The sequence below is a fragment of the Crocodylus porosus genome, unplaced genomic scaffold (assembly GCF_001723895.1).
Source record: "Crocodylus porosus isolate Cpor-Errol unplaced genomic scaffold, CroPor_comp1, whole genome shotgun sequence".
NCBI classification, from domain to species: Eukaryota; Metazoa; Chordata; order Crocodylia; family Crocodylidae; genus Crocodylus; species Crocodylus porosus.
The window spans coordinates 168,813,965-168,830,366 of NW_017728906.1; the positions used below are offsets into that span (position 1 = coordinate 168,813,965).

General features: G+C 44.2%; 1 protein-coding gene across 1 annotated transcript in view; it reads right to left on the bottom strand.

The window, feature by feature from the left end:
* Positions 1–16,402, bottom strand: part of TNFRSF19 (TNF receptor superfamily member 19) — a 93,802-nt gene that overhangs the window by 64,318 nt on the left and 13,082 nt on the right. The window lies entirely within an intron of this gene.

Below are 16,402 nucleotides of genomic sequence, written 5' to 3' on the forward strand. Positions count from 1 at the left end.
AGGCTGCTTGCCCTTCTATTGCCTGACCTCTGCTGCTTTCCCTGTTGTAGTGGTGGTGGGGGGAAGGGACACATTTAAGATGACCCTCCAATAATTAATTTCTATACTTGGAAAATTATAACAAATTTATAATTTTTCCACATATAGAATCTAATTATTTCAGGGTCATGTGAAATTCAAAGTTGTCTCGTATTCAGGTAAATATGATAATATCTATCTCCTGTATCTGGAAAAATCCTAAGTAGTCCTATGCAGCAAGCTTCTTCATTCTCCTCCTTCCATTCAGGATGTCTATTTATGACCTCTACCAGCCCTGTTTTTTGAAGTCTCTGTTCCTTCAAACAGCTGAACTGTAATGACACTTTCATCATAAACAGCAGCAACTTACTGGGTTCTAATAATTGTTATCTATGTGTTAAAAGAAAAAAATATGCTTTGGCTCAGACCAGGCGTTAAAAAAAAAGTCTAAGAAAATCTCTTCTGATGTTTTTGAGTCCTGGAAAAGTGATAAAAAAAAAATTCTAGCTGCGTACAGATGTAAAAATCAAAATGGCATTTTACTTTAAATCTGTGCACTCCTGCATTGAATGCAGCACATGCCCAAAAGAGGCAGAGCGTTAGCTGGACCCAATTCATCCAACATCTGTGTAGATCAGAAGCTTCAGTGGGTTTTTTTTGGAGCTTTTAATGAATAGCTAATTGAATCAGCTTTAGATAAAAGAGCCAAAAAGCCCTGCTGAAATGCGCAATCTATATAGATGCTGCAGAGCCAGGTAAAATTAACACACTGCACTGCTTCTTCTGGTAAAGCAATTTTTCCTCCTACTTTTACTTTTAAAACTCAGCACCCACTTCTACCTTTTAAAAGTAAACTTAAAAAATATACTAATTGTCAGCATATTCAAAACCAATTTTCCAATTCAAGTTTTCTTATTAGTTCTCTCTATAGCCCTTGAATATTTTTATTTTTATTTTTATTCTTACATACTAAGTTATAAGACTTGGTTTTGCCCATCCAGGGTAGCAATTGGGTTTAATACTAAAAGATACAGTAAAAAGGAAAAGAAGCTAAAATCACAATTGTCTGAAAATTAACTCACTGTTGCTATACCCTAAATACTGATGGTTACTGTAACTGTAACTAGAAGGGGGAAAAAAAAACACTTTTTTCATTTATTTACTTGCTGCATTATAAAACCATATCATGCAGCAAATTTGACCATCTTTAAGTTAATGAGAAACTGTAAATGTTAACTATACATATGGCTTCAAATAAGTTTTCATTTTTAACCAGATATTGGACTCTGAAATTAATTAAAAGAGTATATCCATGTCAGTACGGATAGGTTATAGAAACATAATGAAATAAGATAGGAAGGAACCTCAGGGGGTCATCTATATCAACCCCCTGCTTAAAACAGAGCCATACCAGTCTAGAACTTCTCAGACAACTATTTATCTAACCTGCTCTTAAAAACTCCCAATGAAAGACTCCACAGCTGCTCCAGGCAAACTGTTCCAGTGCTAAACCATTCTCTAAGTCAGTAAACTCTTCCCAATCTCTACCCTAGATCTCCCCTATTGCAATTTAAGTCCGTTATTTTTAGTTCTGTCACCTCCAGATACAGATCACTATCATCTTTATAAGAACCCTTTTTCTTTCTGAAAACTTATCAAATACTCTTTCAGTCTCCTCTTCTCCAGACTAAATAACCCTTCCAGGAAGCCCATTTTTTTCCTAACCTTTCCTCATGTCAGAGCTCTGTTTTTGCTGCTCTTCTCTGGATTAATTCTAAATTGTCCATACAGCGTGGTGCCCAAAACTAGGCAGAGTACTCCCATGTGAGATAGCTCTAGAGCTGAACAGAATACAGTAAAAGGTCTGTTATCCAGCATCCATGGGGATGGGGGATGCCAGTTAATCAAATGTGCCAGTTATCTAAGAGTTATCCTTAACTCCAGCCCAGCGGGCTGGAGGTGTCTTTGTCTTGCTACCCCTCCTGCTGCATCTGGTGCACCAGGGCTTTCACCCCCTGGCGTCAGTGTGCCACGGGACAGAGAGGGGGGCCCCCCATGCAGGCTGCTTTGCCCTGGGCCATGGTCCATGAAGAAGTGGAACTCAGCTCGCAGTGGCAAAACCAGATATGCCACAGTGGGACAGATGCTGGTTAATAGAGCATCCCGGATTGTAAAGTGCCGGATAATACAGCTTTTACTGTATATGAATTACTTATTGCAAGTAGTATACCATACTCCTATTAAATATATTCCCAGTATATAGCCGTTTTGCAACATTGTTACATTATTTTTTGTCTTCATTATTGCAGCTTAGCTAGTTATTCCCTATCTTGTATTTGTGCTTCCGATTATTCTTTCAAAGTATAATACTTTGAACTTGTCTTTACTGAATTTCATTCAAGTCATTGTAGACTATAGGTACTCAACCCTCGGCCCCTGGAACTGTCATCTGGCCAGCAGGAGTCCCCATGGATTTGTGGGGAGCTCAGCAGTCTGTGGCCCTGAGTGCTACATCAGGCATTCAGGGTGGCACAGGGCTGGAGCCCAACCCCAGTTGAGCAGAGGTAGCACAGGGGCTGGCCAGAGGTGGCACAGGGCCCAAATCTGGTGTTGGGTCTGATCCAGCCAATGGACTGGCCCCACAACATTTAATCGGACTCATGGGGAGAAAACTGTAAACACAATGGTGCTAGACTCTTACCAATTTCTTATGGTCATTTTAAATCCAAATCTTGTCTTAAGTGTCTACTATACTATATGGCTTAGTGTCATTAGTAAATTTACTAAAGGTACATTCAATCCTTCCCCCAAGTTAGTAATAAAGATGTTGAACAGTACCAGATACAACACTAACTTCTGGGGGAACTCTGTTTTATACCTTCTTCCATTGTGATATTGAGCCACTGAAAACTACTTTTTGGGCGCATCTACATGGTACGCTACATACGCAGTAGATTAATTCTACTATGCATTAGCATGTCACGGCAAAAGCCACGTTAATACACAATAGGATTAGTCTACTGTGCATTAGCATCATGTAAAAGATGTGCGCCACCACAACTGCGCAATAGCACCAATTATGGTGCATTAAATTAGTACCTGTTATTACAGGTACTAAAGAATTCACTGTAATTATGACGCATTACTGCATGTGTAGATGTGCCCTTTTATGTCTGATTTCCCAAACCGTTATGCTCTCACCTTATACTTCCTAGATTACTTTTGATACTGTCTTCCATACTGTTCTCAAAACATTTATTAATTAAAGTTGAGGTATATCACATCTACTGCTCCCCAACATCCATGACGACCTTAATAGTGCCATAAAAGAAAATCAGACTGATTAGGCAGCATTGCTCTCGACAAAGCTATGCTGCCTGTTATTTAACACTTAATTATCTTCTAGTGCTTACAAACTGATTATTTGTTTATGTGCTCCAGTACCTCTCCAGTTACAGTGGCCAGACTGTGATTTCTTAGTTCCTCTTGTTCTTAAAAAAAGATGTTAGTATACTTGCTCTTTTCTAGTCTTCTGGGATCTCAGCTGACCTCCATGAATACTCACGCATAACAGTCACTGGATCTGTAATAACTTCAGACAATTCTTTGAGTACTCTAGGATGAATCTCATAAGGATCTTTTGTTCTAAAAGCTTCTTTTGCATCAATAAAGGAAGTGTAATAAGAGATCTGGTTGGCTAGCCAATGAGCTATTCGATAACTTAAAAATAACAAATGAATCTTATAAACTGTGGAAACCGGGACATAAAAAAAAAAAGGTCCATGAGGAGCAATCAAATCAGAAACATATTAGAAATAAGCGGTGCAGACAGAAGTGCAGCTCCCTGCTGTAACTGAGAATGCTTTGCCAGGAAGCATTCTGAGTTACAAGGATCCCTCGGACCAAACACAAGTTCACTGTTGGTTCCAAGGGGGAGGGCAATCTAGCTGCTGCCTGCAAGCCTGCAGCTGGTTTTCCCTACCAACAGCCCCTCCTTGCTGCCAGAATGTTTTCAGAATGGGAGAGGGAAAGGGAGCACAGGGAGCTCCTTCTACAGGTTCCCCAGCAGTGCTAGAGGATGGGGTGGGTTAATTGTAGCCCCGCTCCAACTTGGGGGACTCCAATACACCTGCCCCACCTTCCAGAGGGAGCTGAAAAAAGCTTTTTGCACAATTGGTCATTTTTTTAAGTGGTCTGCAGCCACGTACTTGTGTTTGGTCATGCCTATAGATTGCTTTCTGTAGCCAGATTGGGCAAAAATTATTGCTTCTGTCTGTGCCTAGAGTTTTAAAATGTTTATATCTTAAAAATCGATGATAGTAAAGAGGCTTCAGTAAGTGTAATGAGTTTTTACCATAAAACCCACCTACAAAACGCTAACTTAAACGCACTCCTTTCATTAAGATCTATTGCAGGTCATCAAATATTACTTGCTTATAATTAAATTTGACAGCATTTTAATTAGCATGGTTGCTCTGGGCCATAAGAAACTGATCAACTAATTTAGGCTCATCATTCCAAAACCAGAGTTGGAAAACAGAAATTGCCAACCTGGAATGAGGTAGTTTGCTCCCGGTGTCTCTTGCCCAAAGCCTGGGAGAAAAGGAAAAGGAAAAAAGGTCCAGGCTTGCTTAACTGTGTCTCTCCAAAAGGCCCAGCTACTGTCAAAGCAGCAATAGTCTCAGTTAATACAAATATATACTAAGACTCTTGATACTTTCCCCAAAATAATAAATGTACCTTTTCCAAAAAGATAATGTGTACATTAAACGAAACAAACATAATCATAAACAAGTAAATCTTAGCAATGCTTCTTTGGGGGATAACAAAACTGCTTATGCAGGTCTTTAAAACAGCAACAGGAAAGAGACAATATATTATATAATAGGTAAGTGACAACAATGCCACAACACTGAAAAAAGGATAGGGTTAAGAGAGAAGGATGCAAACTCACATAATGATGGTGCATTCAAAATGGAAAATAGACTAAGGTTGTTTGTTGTAGCTGTGTTGGTAAGGACACAGGCAGACATGGCTGTTTGGGTAAATATGAGATCTCTTATTAGACCAACTAAATAGTTGGAAAAACTGTTCTTTGCACGTTTTGGGACACGAACACCTTTCTTCGGGAATATTCGAGAGTCTACAGGTGAATTATGTGTTCCCCTGGGTAGAAGCCAAAATGCAGAATGCAGGTATATGAAAATGCAAATGCCTAGCAGTGAGGATCAGAGGGGTGGAAGACAATAGGTATGAGACAGGAAGGGAGGGGGGAAAGGAGGAATATTGAACTAGTTATAGAAGAATGTAGCTTGTAAAATGCAGACATGTTAGCTGTGGTTATCAGGTGGCAGGCAGGTTATAACTCTCTGACACCACCTACTACGAAAAACAAGAGGAAGATCCAACTCCCCTTTTCACTTTAAAACTCAAAACCACCATTACACAAGTTCCATCTAAACTACAAGAGAAACTACAAAACTTGATCCAGCCACTCCCTAATTCAGAGACTTTTTTTATAAGCTCCCTAAAATCCACAAACAAGAGAACCCAGGAAGACCTATCATATCCAACCATGAAACCCTAACTGAGGAATTATCAGGTTTCATCAAATCCATCTTAAAACCTCTTGCCACCCAAAGACCGAATTTTGTCCAAAACATAACAGAATTTCTACGAAAACTTAAAAACAGATCACCTTTCTAGCAACACCCTCCTAACCACCATGAATGTTACCAGCTTATATACCAACATCCCACACCCAGATGGCACCCAAGCCTGCTTACATATCTACAAAAGCAAGATTACAACTCAGAGTACAGACATAAAGACATTAATGACATTACACTTCATCCTCACACACAACAACTTCTGTTTTAACAATCAACGCTTTCTCCACACCATGGGCACATCTATGGGAACCACAACAGCTGCACAATATGCTAACCTTTTCATGGCCGACCTGGAAGAAGAATTTGTCAAGAACTGCACCAAACCCATGCTATGCCTAAGTTGTATAGATTTTCTTCATCATTTGGATCAAGAACCCATAGTCTCTAACTGATTTCCATCACAAATTCAATAACCATCACCCCTCCATCAGACTTTCTCTTAAATACTCCAGCACCAGCATTTCCATTTTAGACACTATGATCAATATCTAGAATGGTAAAACACAAACCACTGTATACAAGACACCCATGGATCAATAACATATTTACACCGAACCAGCAATCACCCTAAACACACCAAGAAAGCTGTAATATACAGCCAAGCCCTTGGATACCGCTGAATTTGCACTGCAGATTCATACAGTGACCCACGATAGTCTCCCTGTAGATCTCAAAAGGCCTTTCACCCAACAAGGACCTCATCCCGAGAGATCACACTTCTGAAAGAGCCACCTGGATACCAGAAGTTGAAGTTGAAGAACTGCTGCTGTATAAAAAGAAAATCCCCACAAATTGCACACCATTAGTTATGGCATACTATGCTTCCCTGGAACTTATGCAGAAAATCCTCAGTTGCAACCTATACTAGAAGACGACCCAATTCTTAAAGAGATCTTTCCAGAACCACCCATTCTAGCCTTTAAACAAGCACCAAACCTCACCAACCTCATCACCAGAAGCAAACTTCCTATGGCTCTGTGGCAGGCCAGTAGGGGGTGCTCCTACACTGAGTCACCCACCTCACTGTGCCCAACCACCTTCCAGGCTCCAAGTGCCTCCCGGGGGGCTCCTCATGTCTGACTGACCCCCTTCCTGGAGCACACCCGCTAGACTGGGGGTAATGACACCACCACCCCGAGTCTGGAGTAATCCAGGCTCTGAGCCCCCTGGGAAACACAGGCCTAGTAGCCCTTGAGGTTACTTGACCCACTTCAAGAACTTGGGGTGCTTCCTTCAGTCTGAAGTACAAATAGTGGTCTCCCTTAGTCATCCAAACCAAGGGAACCCCAAGGCATAATCTAGACTCACTCCCAATGCTAGGAACAAAGGAGAACTTTATTGGTTACCAGGACTAAGTTTGGAATAGGGTAGAGCAATATTAAAGAATCCCGTAGAGCAAACAGGGTGGCTGGGTAGCCTTTGATCACGCATCTGAGTTACTGCAAGCTATATATCTAGTTAGAGCTCAGGTAGTTTACTCACAAGTATCATCCAGAGGCAGGTGGAGATTCCCTCTGCAGGCAGGCAGTTAATTGGTCATGAGTTTTAAGAGAGAGAACAAGTCTCAGATGGTCCAGCTCTTCTTTCTCTGAGTTTTCATCATGGCTACTGCCCCTCCTCCTGGACAGTCCTTAACTTATATAGCCCTTATGACCTCATTTACCTGGTCCAATGGAGGCCAGCAACTGTTGGCTGCCAGCCAACCAATTTGAAATGCATCACTGGTTGCCAGGTAGACTGGCAGGGTTTCTAGCTCCTTCCCTGTCGGGTTGGCCTCGCTTAGAACAATAGGGAGCGCAAGGCCCCTCACCCAGGTATGTGATGCCAGTCACATAGGCAGAGGGAGCAGGTTTCCCCCGACTTCCACATGAATGTATCCAGCTCAGTGTCACATGGTGCAGAGGAGTGACCATGGTAACCAAATTGTCATGTAGCAGAGCTTTGGAGAGACAGGGATGGTATTCTGCCACAAGCTCAAAGCACACCAAATAGATCCAGACCATGCAGGGACAAGAAATGTAAAACCTGACAATCCATCCACCACCTTCACAATAGATACATCCCCAAAACAGAACCATCAACATCCCTGGATCTTATACCTGCACCTCCAGAAATATATTATATCTCATCCAGTGCAAAAAATGCCCGGCTGGAAAATATGTAGGAGAAACCAGACAACTGCCTACCAGAATGAATGCATACTGAAAATCTATCAAAGAGAAAAATATAGGCAACCCATGCTTAATGTGGTTTTGCTATAGTGCTCATTTAAAATACCTACCTAGCTTCACTGAGCGCTCAGCACATTTCACTATAATGCTCAGAGCAGGAGTGGAGAGAAGCAGTGGTGGCAGCGGTGAGTGGCAGCCAGCAGGATCCCAGGGAGGGGTGGCAGAAGCCCAGGGTCCGCTCCGGCCCGTGATGCTGGAGCGGGCGGGGAGAAGCAGTAGCAGTGAGAAGGGGCGGGTGGGGGGCTGGGTAGCATGAGCTTGGAGCCCAGGCTGGCAGAGCCCAGGGTGGGGTGGCAGGAGTGCAGGGTCCACTCTGGCACGTGGTGCTGGAGCGGCCAGTGGGCAGGGAGGGACGGCGGCGAAAGTAGGGAGGGGCGGGTGGGGAGTATGAGCATGGGCCCTGGGCCGGTGGGGCAGCAGGAGCACGGGGTCCAAGGTCAGGGATGGCAGGAGTGCAGGGCCTGGGCTGGTGGAAGCCAGTGCAAGCTGAGCCCACAGAGCTCCCCTGTCCCAGGCTGCAGCCTGTGCCCTGTTCTGGTCACGCACTCACCTGTGGGGTGCGGACACTGTCCGGAGTCTGCAGTGATCTGGCAGTGATGGCTTGTCCCAGTGCCGCGTGCCCTGGAGGGAGCCCCCGCTGGGCAAAGTGGGGTGTAAGCAGGTGGGTGGCTCCACTGCTTCCCCTGGGCTAGAGCCCTGCTGCCTTCTCACCATAAATCCCTGGGCAGATGGGTCCCTGACTCAGGCCCCACAGGCAGGGTGGCTGGGGCCACACACGGGTCCACTGGTGGCTGGTATTACAGGTTGGTAGGGGCCATCGCGGCAGAGGAAACAATGAGGCCGGGAGGAGCTGATGCCTTTCCTGCCTGGCAGAGCCCACGTGGTACCTTGCCGGAAGCAGCTCAGCCAGGGCTGGCAGGAGCGCAGGGCCCAGGCCAGCAGGGCTCAGGGTGGGGCTGCAGGAGCACAGGATTTGGGTCAGCAGGTGGTGTAGAACCAATTATCTTTGTTTACATTAAATCCTATGGGGAAATGGGTTTCGCTTAGTGCTTAGTTTTTCTGGGGGTCGCCTGTATCCAATTACCTGTGGGTACCCACTTCTCACAAGACAATCACTCCCTCTCCAATCTCGCAGTTTTAATCCTCAAAAGGAATTTACAAAACACCTTTCGTAGATGTGCCTACAAAATTCACTTCATAAGTCTACTGGATACAAAAAATCATGGACTTAATACAGACATTGGATTTATAACACATCACAATCTGCCTGACATCTACTACCCCAGGTAACCTGCCTTCAGCTGATCACTTGCAGTCCTTCACACATCTCCCTCCTCCCCACCCCCCATCTCTACCCATTATCTTCCAAATTTCCACTCATTTGCATTTTCACAGATCTGCATATTTTAATTAGCTTCTTCTCTACCTTGGAGAGCACATAACACCAGCAGAGTCTCCCCATGCTTGACAAAGGATGTTTGTACCCAAAAGCTTGCACAGGTATTTTTTCCAATTATTTAGTTGGTCTAATAAGAGATCTCACATCTACCCAAAGAACTTTGCCTGCCTATGTCCTTAGACCAAGCTGGTTACAACTAAGAACCAGGTAACTTGTCTGCATTTTACAAGTTACATTGTTCTATCACCACTTCAACATTCCCTCTTCCCCCTTCCTGTCTCACACCTATTGTCTTCCACCCCTCTGATCTTCACTACCAGGCATCTGCATTTTCACAGGCCTGCACTTTGTATTTTAGCTTCTATTCTACCCAGGAAAGCACACAATTCACCAGCTGATTCTCAATATACCTGAAGAAGGATGTTTGTGCCCAAAAGCTTGCAAAGAACTATTTTTCCAACTATTTAGTTGGTCTAATAAAAGATATCACATTTACCCAAACAATTTTGTCTCAAAATAGACTGTAGCACTCCCTTTGTACCTATACTTATAATGCACACAAATGAATTACAGACCAGAAAAGCATTCTTCTGCACCTCAGCAGAAACCACTAAGATACACCCAAAAGACACAAGCATGATGATGAACTGCACAATATTAACTCTGAGTGCTTACAGTCCACAGTAGAACGCACCAGCATGTGCTGCAAGGAGCTAACACTTTTCTTAGCAAGGACAATGGCATGCATCTACAAGCATTCATCAGGATAAATGATACTAGATCTCATGACTGGACTGTCATCATTCTACAGATTCAGCCTGCTCATACTATAGGATATGTTGGACAGGCTAACAGTAAACACAAAAGAGCAAATCCCTTCTCTTCTTGGATGATAAACACTAACATTAGCAGTCCAGGTCTGCCTGCAGTCGTTCCCTACCCTCCGGAGTGTGCACATCACCCTATAATTTAGTATTGTCCAAGTTTGAAGACGATACTAAATTGTGGGGTGAAGTGCGTGCTCCGGAGGGTAGGGAACGATTGCAGGCAGACTGGGACAGGTTAGAAAAGTGGGCAGTACACAATAGGATGCAGTACATCAAGGACAAGTGCAGAGTGCTGCACCTAGGGCACAAAAATTACCAGCACATCTACTGGCTGGGAAGTGACCTTCTCAGCAGCACAGAAGCGGAAAGGGATGTCAGAGTCACAACGGACTCCAAGAGGAACATGAGTTGTCAGCGTAATGAAATCATCAGCAAAGCTAATCGCACTTTATCATGCATCAGCAGATGTGTGACAAATAGAACCAAGGAGGTGATACTTCCCCCCTATGAGGCATTGGCCAGACCGCAGTTGGAATACTGCGTCCAGTCTTGGGTGCTGTACTTCAAGAAGGATGTTGATAGACTCGAGAGGGTCCAGAGGAGGGCCACTCATATGGTCAGGGGCTTACAGCACAAGCCCTATGAGGAGAGATTGAAGGACCTGGACCTCTTCAGCCTCCACAAGAGAAGGCTGAGAGGTGACCTTGTGGCTGCCTACAAATTAATTAGGGGGACACTGCAAGGAATAGGAGATGCTGTGTTCACCAGGGCACCTCTTGGGGTAGCAAGGAACAATGGTCACAAACTAACATAGAGCAGATTTAGGCTAGGTATCAGGAAAAATGTCTTCACAGTAAGGGTGGCCAAAATTTGGAATGGGCTTCCAAGGGACATGGTGCTCTCCCTACCTTGGGGGTCTTTAAGAGAAGGCTGGGTAGGCATCTATTTGGGGACACCTGACCCCAGAACTCTTTCCTGCCTCGGCTAGGGGTCAGACTCAATGATCTGTTGAGGTTCCTTCTGACCCTAGCATCCATGAATCTATGAATTATTTAAATCAGTAGTTCTCAACCTTTTTAGACTTCAGACATCCCTCCTCCAGTTTTCAAAATTTAGCAGCACCCCATTTAAAAATTAAATATAAATATTGTATCACTGTTATAACATTATGTGATTAATGAATGGGCTATTAATTTTATTACTATTATATAATATATAATATAACAGTACAATTCTCTTGGGCTGTTCCCCTCTGGCTCTGCCTGGCCCTCTGAATGTTTGCTCCTAGCATAGCACATGGACTCCCTATACCCAGTCCCCACAGGGACTTTAGGGATGGCAGCATAAGCATCTAGTGAATTTAGATGCCTCCATGATTAGTTGAAAGTTGAAGACCTAAATTTTGGATTGAGAGCTAAAGCCACAAAGGGATTTTACCCTGTGGTATCTCTGTACCACTTCCTCAGCACCTCAGGAAACACCATTCTTGAGCACACCCTAGTCACTCATTTCTACTTCATAGACACCAAACCCCAAAATGAGGTGAAGCTGTTACAGGGCTACCCCAAAAGCAGCAATTCTGAGAGTAGCAGAGGGAGAAAAGGCAGCCCCAAGGCAGCTTCACCACCTCCTTTCTGGGCCTGGCGCATAAGGAACAGTGATGGGTGGACAGGACATGCTCAAAAGTGATCCCCCAAGGAGCACTGGGGAAGTGGTGTAGACACGTCTGTTATGGGTCTAGTCTTTTTGAAATAAAGGACTTAAGGACTAACTTGTCTGCATCATATCTTACTGAAATACATATAAAAGTAGAATCGTTTTTAAAAAGCAGTAGCATATAAAGCATTACATTTGTGCTTGCTTCTATAAACTCACAGGAAGGTAACTGCTCATAAATTTAAAATCTGAGACCACTTTTCTGCAAGTAGCCTTAATTAAGACAACTGCTTCAACAAGTTACTCACATAAGCAGCAATTTGCAGGCTCAAATCCTAGTCACACTGTCTCACATGCTAGAAGCATATGGAACATATATGGAATGCCAGGATGGATGTGGACCATGAGGCTTCTGGTGGGTTAGATCCAGTCTGGAGCATGGAGAAGGCTGTTGTGGCTAGTGTGGTGGCTGTGAGTCTTGATGCAGTAAGGAGTCTGGGTGTGGAGGGCTATTGGCAACATGAAGGTTCTGGGGGCAGTCACCATGGCAAGCCAAACTTGTCATGGACAGCCAGGCCAGCAGGGTCTAAGAGCCCTGAATTCCACAGCAGCCTATCCCCCCCAACTTCCAGTGGCCTGCTGGTAAGCTCAGCATGTTGTATGTTTGACACCTTTAATATCCTTAATAAAGTACGAGTTGTCATGGATATTGTAGTTGAATGCAATGAAAATATATATACCATACCAAGAAACTGTGAGAGAGGAATAGAGAAAAGAGAAAAGTATATTTCACGTACAATTTTGTAAGACTGAAATTCTTGAGTAACTTTTAAACTCTAAGGATTCTTTGAGTAAATCCTTTCAAAGCCACAAACCACAACGCTCAACTATACTTTTTTTCCAGAGCTGAATATAGTAAGAATGATAAAACTGCCATTGCAAGCTTTCTTTGAGAAGAAAAAACAGTAAAGTCTAAAGCTGTTTAATATTTAATTACAAGATCACCCCTTAAAACTACACAAATCACTTGGCCATAAAAAAACCCAAAACTTTAAAATTGCATTTGGTTTCTTCTAAATAAAAAGGCAAATTCTGTTTTTATCCACATTCACTGAAATGTAGGACAATATTTAGCCTACTATATTCAAAGAAGGTAGTAATTGGTATTTAACAGACTGACATGCATCTTACAATTATTTCACTAGGCATGTGTTTATTGAATAATATATTGCAACATAACAGATCTTAATATTTGAATTTCTCCATCCTATAAAAATACAGGAGACCCTCACAATTTGTGGGGGATACAGTCTCATATCCCCCGTGAATGGCGAAATTCACAAATAAGGCACTGCATTCATGAACGCAGTGCCCCTGGTGGCTGGGGTAGGGAGTGGGGCATAGCTGTGCCGGTAGCGGTGGGCGTAAGGCGGCGGGAAGCACAAAGCTCCTGAGGGGCTCCTGCAAGTGTATTTAAGATGTAGGTTCAGCATCTGCGAATATTTTAAACCACGAATGCCAAACCCATGAATAGCAAGGGTTTCCTGTATTTGTTTCACAGATCTGTAAAAGGATTCCTCTTTGTCCCGGGGCAAGGGGAGGATATGAGCCCAGAAGGGCTAAAGAGGGATCCTGGGGAACTATACACCCCGGGGAGAACAAGAAGGGAGAAAGAAGTAAAAATACCTTATCGGCGGCAGGAACCGCGGCAGAGCAGGAAGCGACGGCGGGACCCGCACGGCTTGGTAGCTGCAGTTTTTTTAAAGGGGAAGCAGCTGAGGAAGAGGAAAAGGAGAGCCGCCCCGGAAGTATAAGAAGGGGAGGCCACGAGGCAGAAGGTGGGGAGAGGTGGAGAGAGAGAGAGGTATCCCTGGGCTCACTAAGGAGTCAGAGGAACCAGGGAACGCTGCACCCAGTGCAGAGAAGGGGCAAGAGCTGCTTCCATGGAGAGAAGCTGCTGCTAGATCAAAAGGGACCCAGGTATCCCGGTTATATATCACCCTCGGGCCGCGAAGAGACTCGGCGGGAGGAAACCCATCAACTGAGATGGGGACCCACCGGGTCGTTGGAAAAGAGGCAGCTAGTAAAGAGGTCAAGCATAACCCTCATGTCTGGGACGGAGGCTCCCGGGGGAACTCGTCGAGGGAAGAGTCCTGAGCGGAAAGAAGGGGATGTTGAAGGCAGACACGCGTCCGATACACCACATAGTTAGAGGAGGTAGCATTAAGGGGGGGGTAGTTGGTGAAGGGGAGCACTCTGTCACAGGCGCTCCAAGGTAGGGCCCCAGCTAGATTGAAATTAGGAGCACATGCAGGTGATGATAGTTTTTTCTCTCTTTTGTTACTTCTGTTGTTAACTTGTCCTGGGACCCTGGAATAAGAGGAAAGGGGGACGGAGTTTTTCTAGGGCTTAACAGGCAGAGGAACTCCAGTTTCATACCGGTCCCGGGAGGGGGAGCCAAAGGGACCCTGCATAGGAAGAGGTTTGGCCGTGGACAAAACACCAGGAGCACGCTGTCAGGGCTGGGTATAGGGCGAGGTACAGGGGAGGCTGGAGCCTTGCGAAGACCATCACGCCTTGGCCTGGGGTAGCCGAACCCGGATGGTCGGACTCCTCCTCCACTGAGATTCCATCAAGTCATGGCAGGCGGGATTAGGAGGGGATAAGACCGCCCAAGGCAAGAGACTGGAGCACCCCACTTGTGAGGGACAGAGCGGAAGGCTACCACCAAAATCTAGGGCCGGGCAGCGAGGGACCGCATGATCGAGGCCCAACGGGTGCACTCTTGAAATTAAAAAAAAAAATCTTTCTAAGGAAAAATATTTTAATTAGACCTAGAATTCTGACCAATTCAGCTGTAACACATTTTTTTTTCCTTGTCATAGGTTCATAGGAAAGTAGGGCTGGAAGGAACCTCACCAGATCATCTAGTCCAGACCCTTGCTCAACCATCTCAGTCAGGTGTCTAACCTGCTCTTGAAAACTTCCAAGGATAGAACTGCAATTTTCCCAGGTAGCCAGTTCCACTGCTCGATCACTCTTATAGTGAGAAAGATCCTCCTCATCTCCAGCTTAAATTGCCCTGTGCTGTAGCTTGAGGCCATTGCTCTTAATTCTGTCCTCTGGCAATGGACAAAAGCCCATCTCCATCCTCTCTCTAAATCACCCTTCAGATATTAAATGACTTATCAAATCCCCTCTCAGCCTTCTCTTTTCTTCTAGGCTAAATATCCCTAGCTCTTTCAGCCTTTCCGAAGTCTTGTCTCCTGGGTCCCTAATCATTTTTGTTTTGCGCTGGACTCTCCATTCTGTCCACATCCTTTATGAAGTGTGGGGCCCAAAACTGATCACAGTACTCCAGGTACACGAGGCCTTGCCAGCACTGAATAGAGCAAAAGAACAATTTCCCTTAATTTGCAAGTGACACTCCTGTTAATACAGCCTAATATGTCCCTTTCAGCTGGGTGCAGGAATCATTAGATCCAGGGTGTCAAATGCATTTGTTCCTGTAGGCCAGATCTGGACCACAGAGCTTCTCCCACATTTGATCCAGACGCACTTTTGGTGTCAGGGAGAGTGGCAACAGCATTTAATCCCTGCCTTAACTACTGTGTCAGCTGAGGTAGCTGCAGGAGTTAACACTGCATCCCCATTAGGGATCCATACCTGAGATTTGGCAGCAGGGTGAACAAGGGCAGCATTAACACATGCTACTGTGTCAGCTCAGGGAACTGTAGAGGTCTCCACCACTGCCACTTGCACCTCACTCTGTTGCTGAAATCGTGTCCCCTCCAGGAGCCCCATAGACAGATTTCACATCACCACAGGCTGGATAGCCCACAGGCCAGATGTCTGACACACCACATTATACTATAAAGTGTTACTCCATTTTGGAGCCTCTTTCTCGCCCAACAAATCTTGAACTCCTCACTTCACGGTAGGCCATAGCAGAAATGCTTGTCGCACAGCCATGTCAGATTCTAACAAATCTGTGAATTCTTCTAAATACCTTGTCACAAATACAAGCACATGAGAAGGAAGGACTCCACAGTGACACAGGTTTAATAGGAGGGATGGAGTATACCTCCCTAGAGCCTATATACCTATAGCTAGAATATTTGCTTCTGAAGTAGCTCCCCTCAGGCTGAAATGAAACTAAATATGCGTCTCTGTTACTAGGTAAGTGCTCTCAAAAGATGAATCTGCCCTTAAAAGTTAATATTTTTAAAAAGCAACTTGATATTGATACTTTATAACATCTCCCAATACATAAGAAACTCAAAAAATGCTGCTATATTATTTTTCTAGCTTTGTTAATTACATTTAAGTATTTTAAAAGGTAATACCCAAACAAAAAGCTATGTTAAAACGGAGTGAAGGTTGAGAGTATGCATCAGTTAACTTACAGGGATATTGTAATTATCCCCAATCCAAAGCACTATGAGCCCAGCAGCTTCAGAAACAAGGTTATACCTAACATATCCAAATCTCTTGAGGTAAGAAATACATAATTAAGGCATTCAAAAAAGCCTTTTCTTTGCCAGAATGCTGAGAGGGAAATTTTAGGTGCAGGAAATATGCCTTTTAAATTAAGGTTAA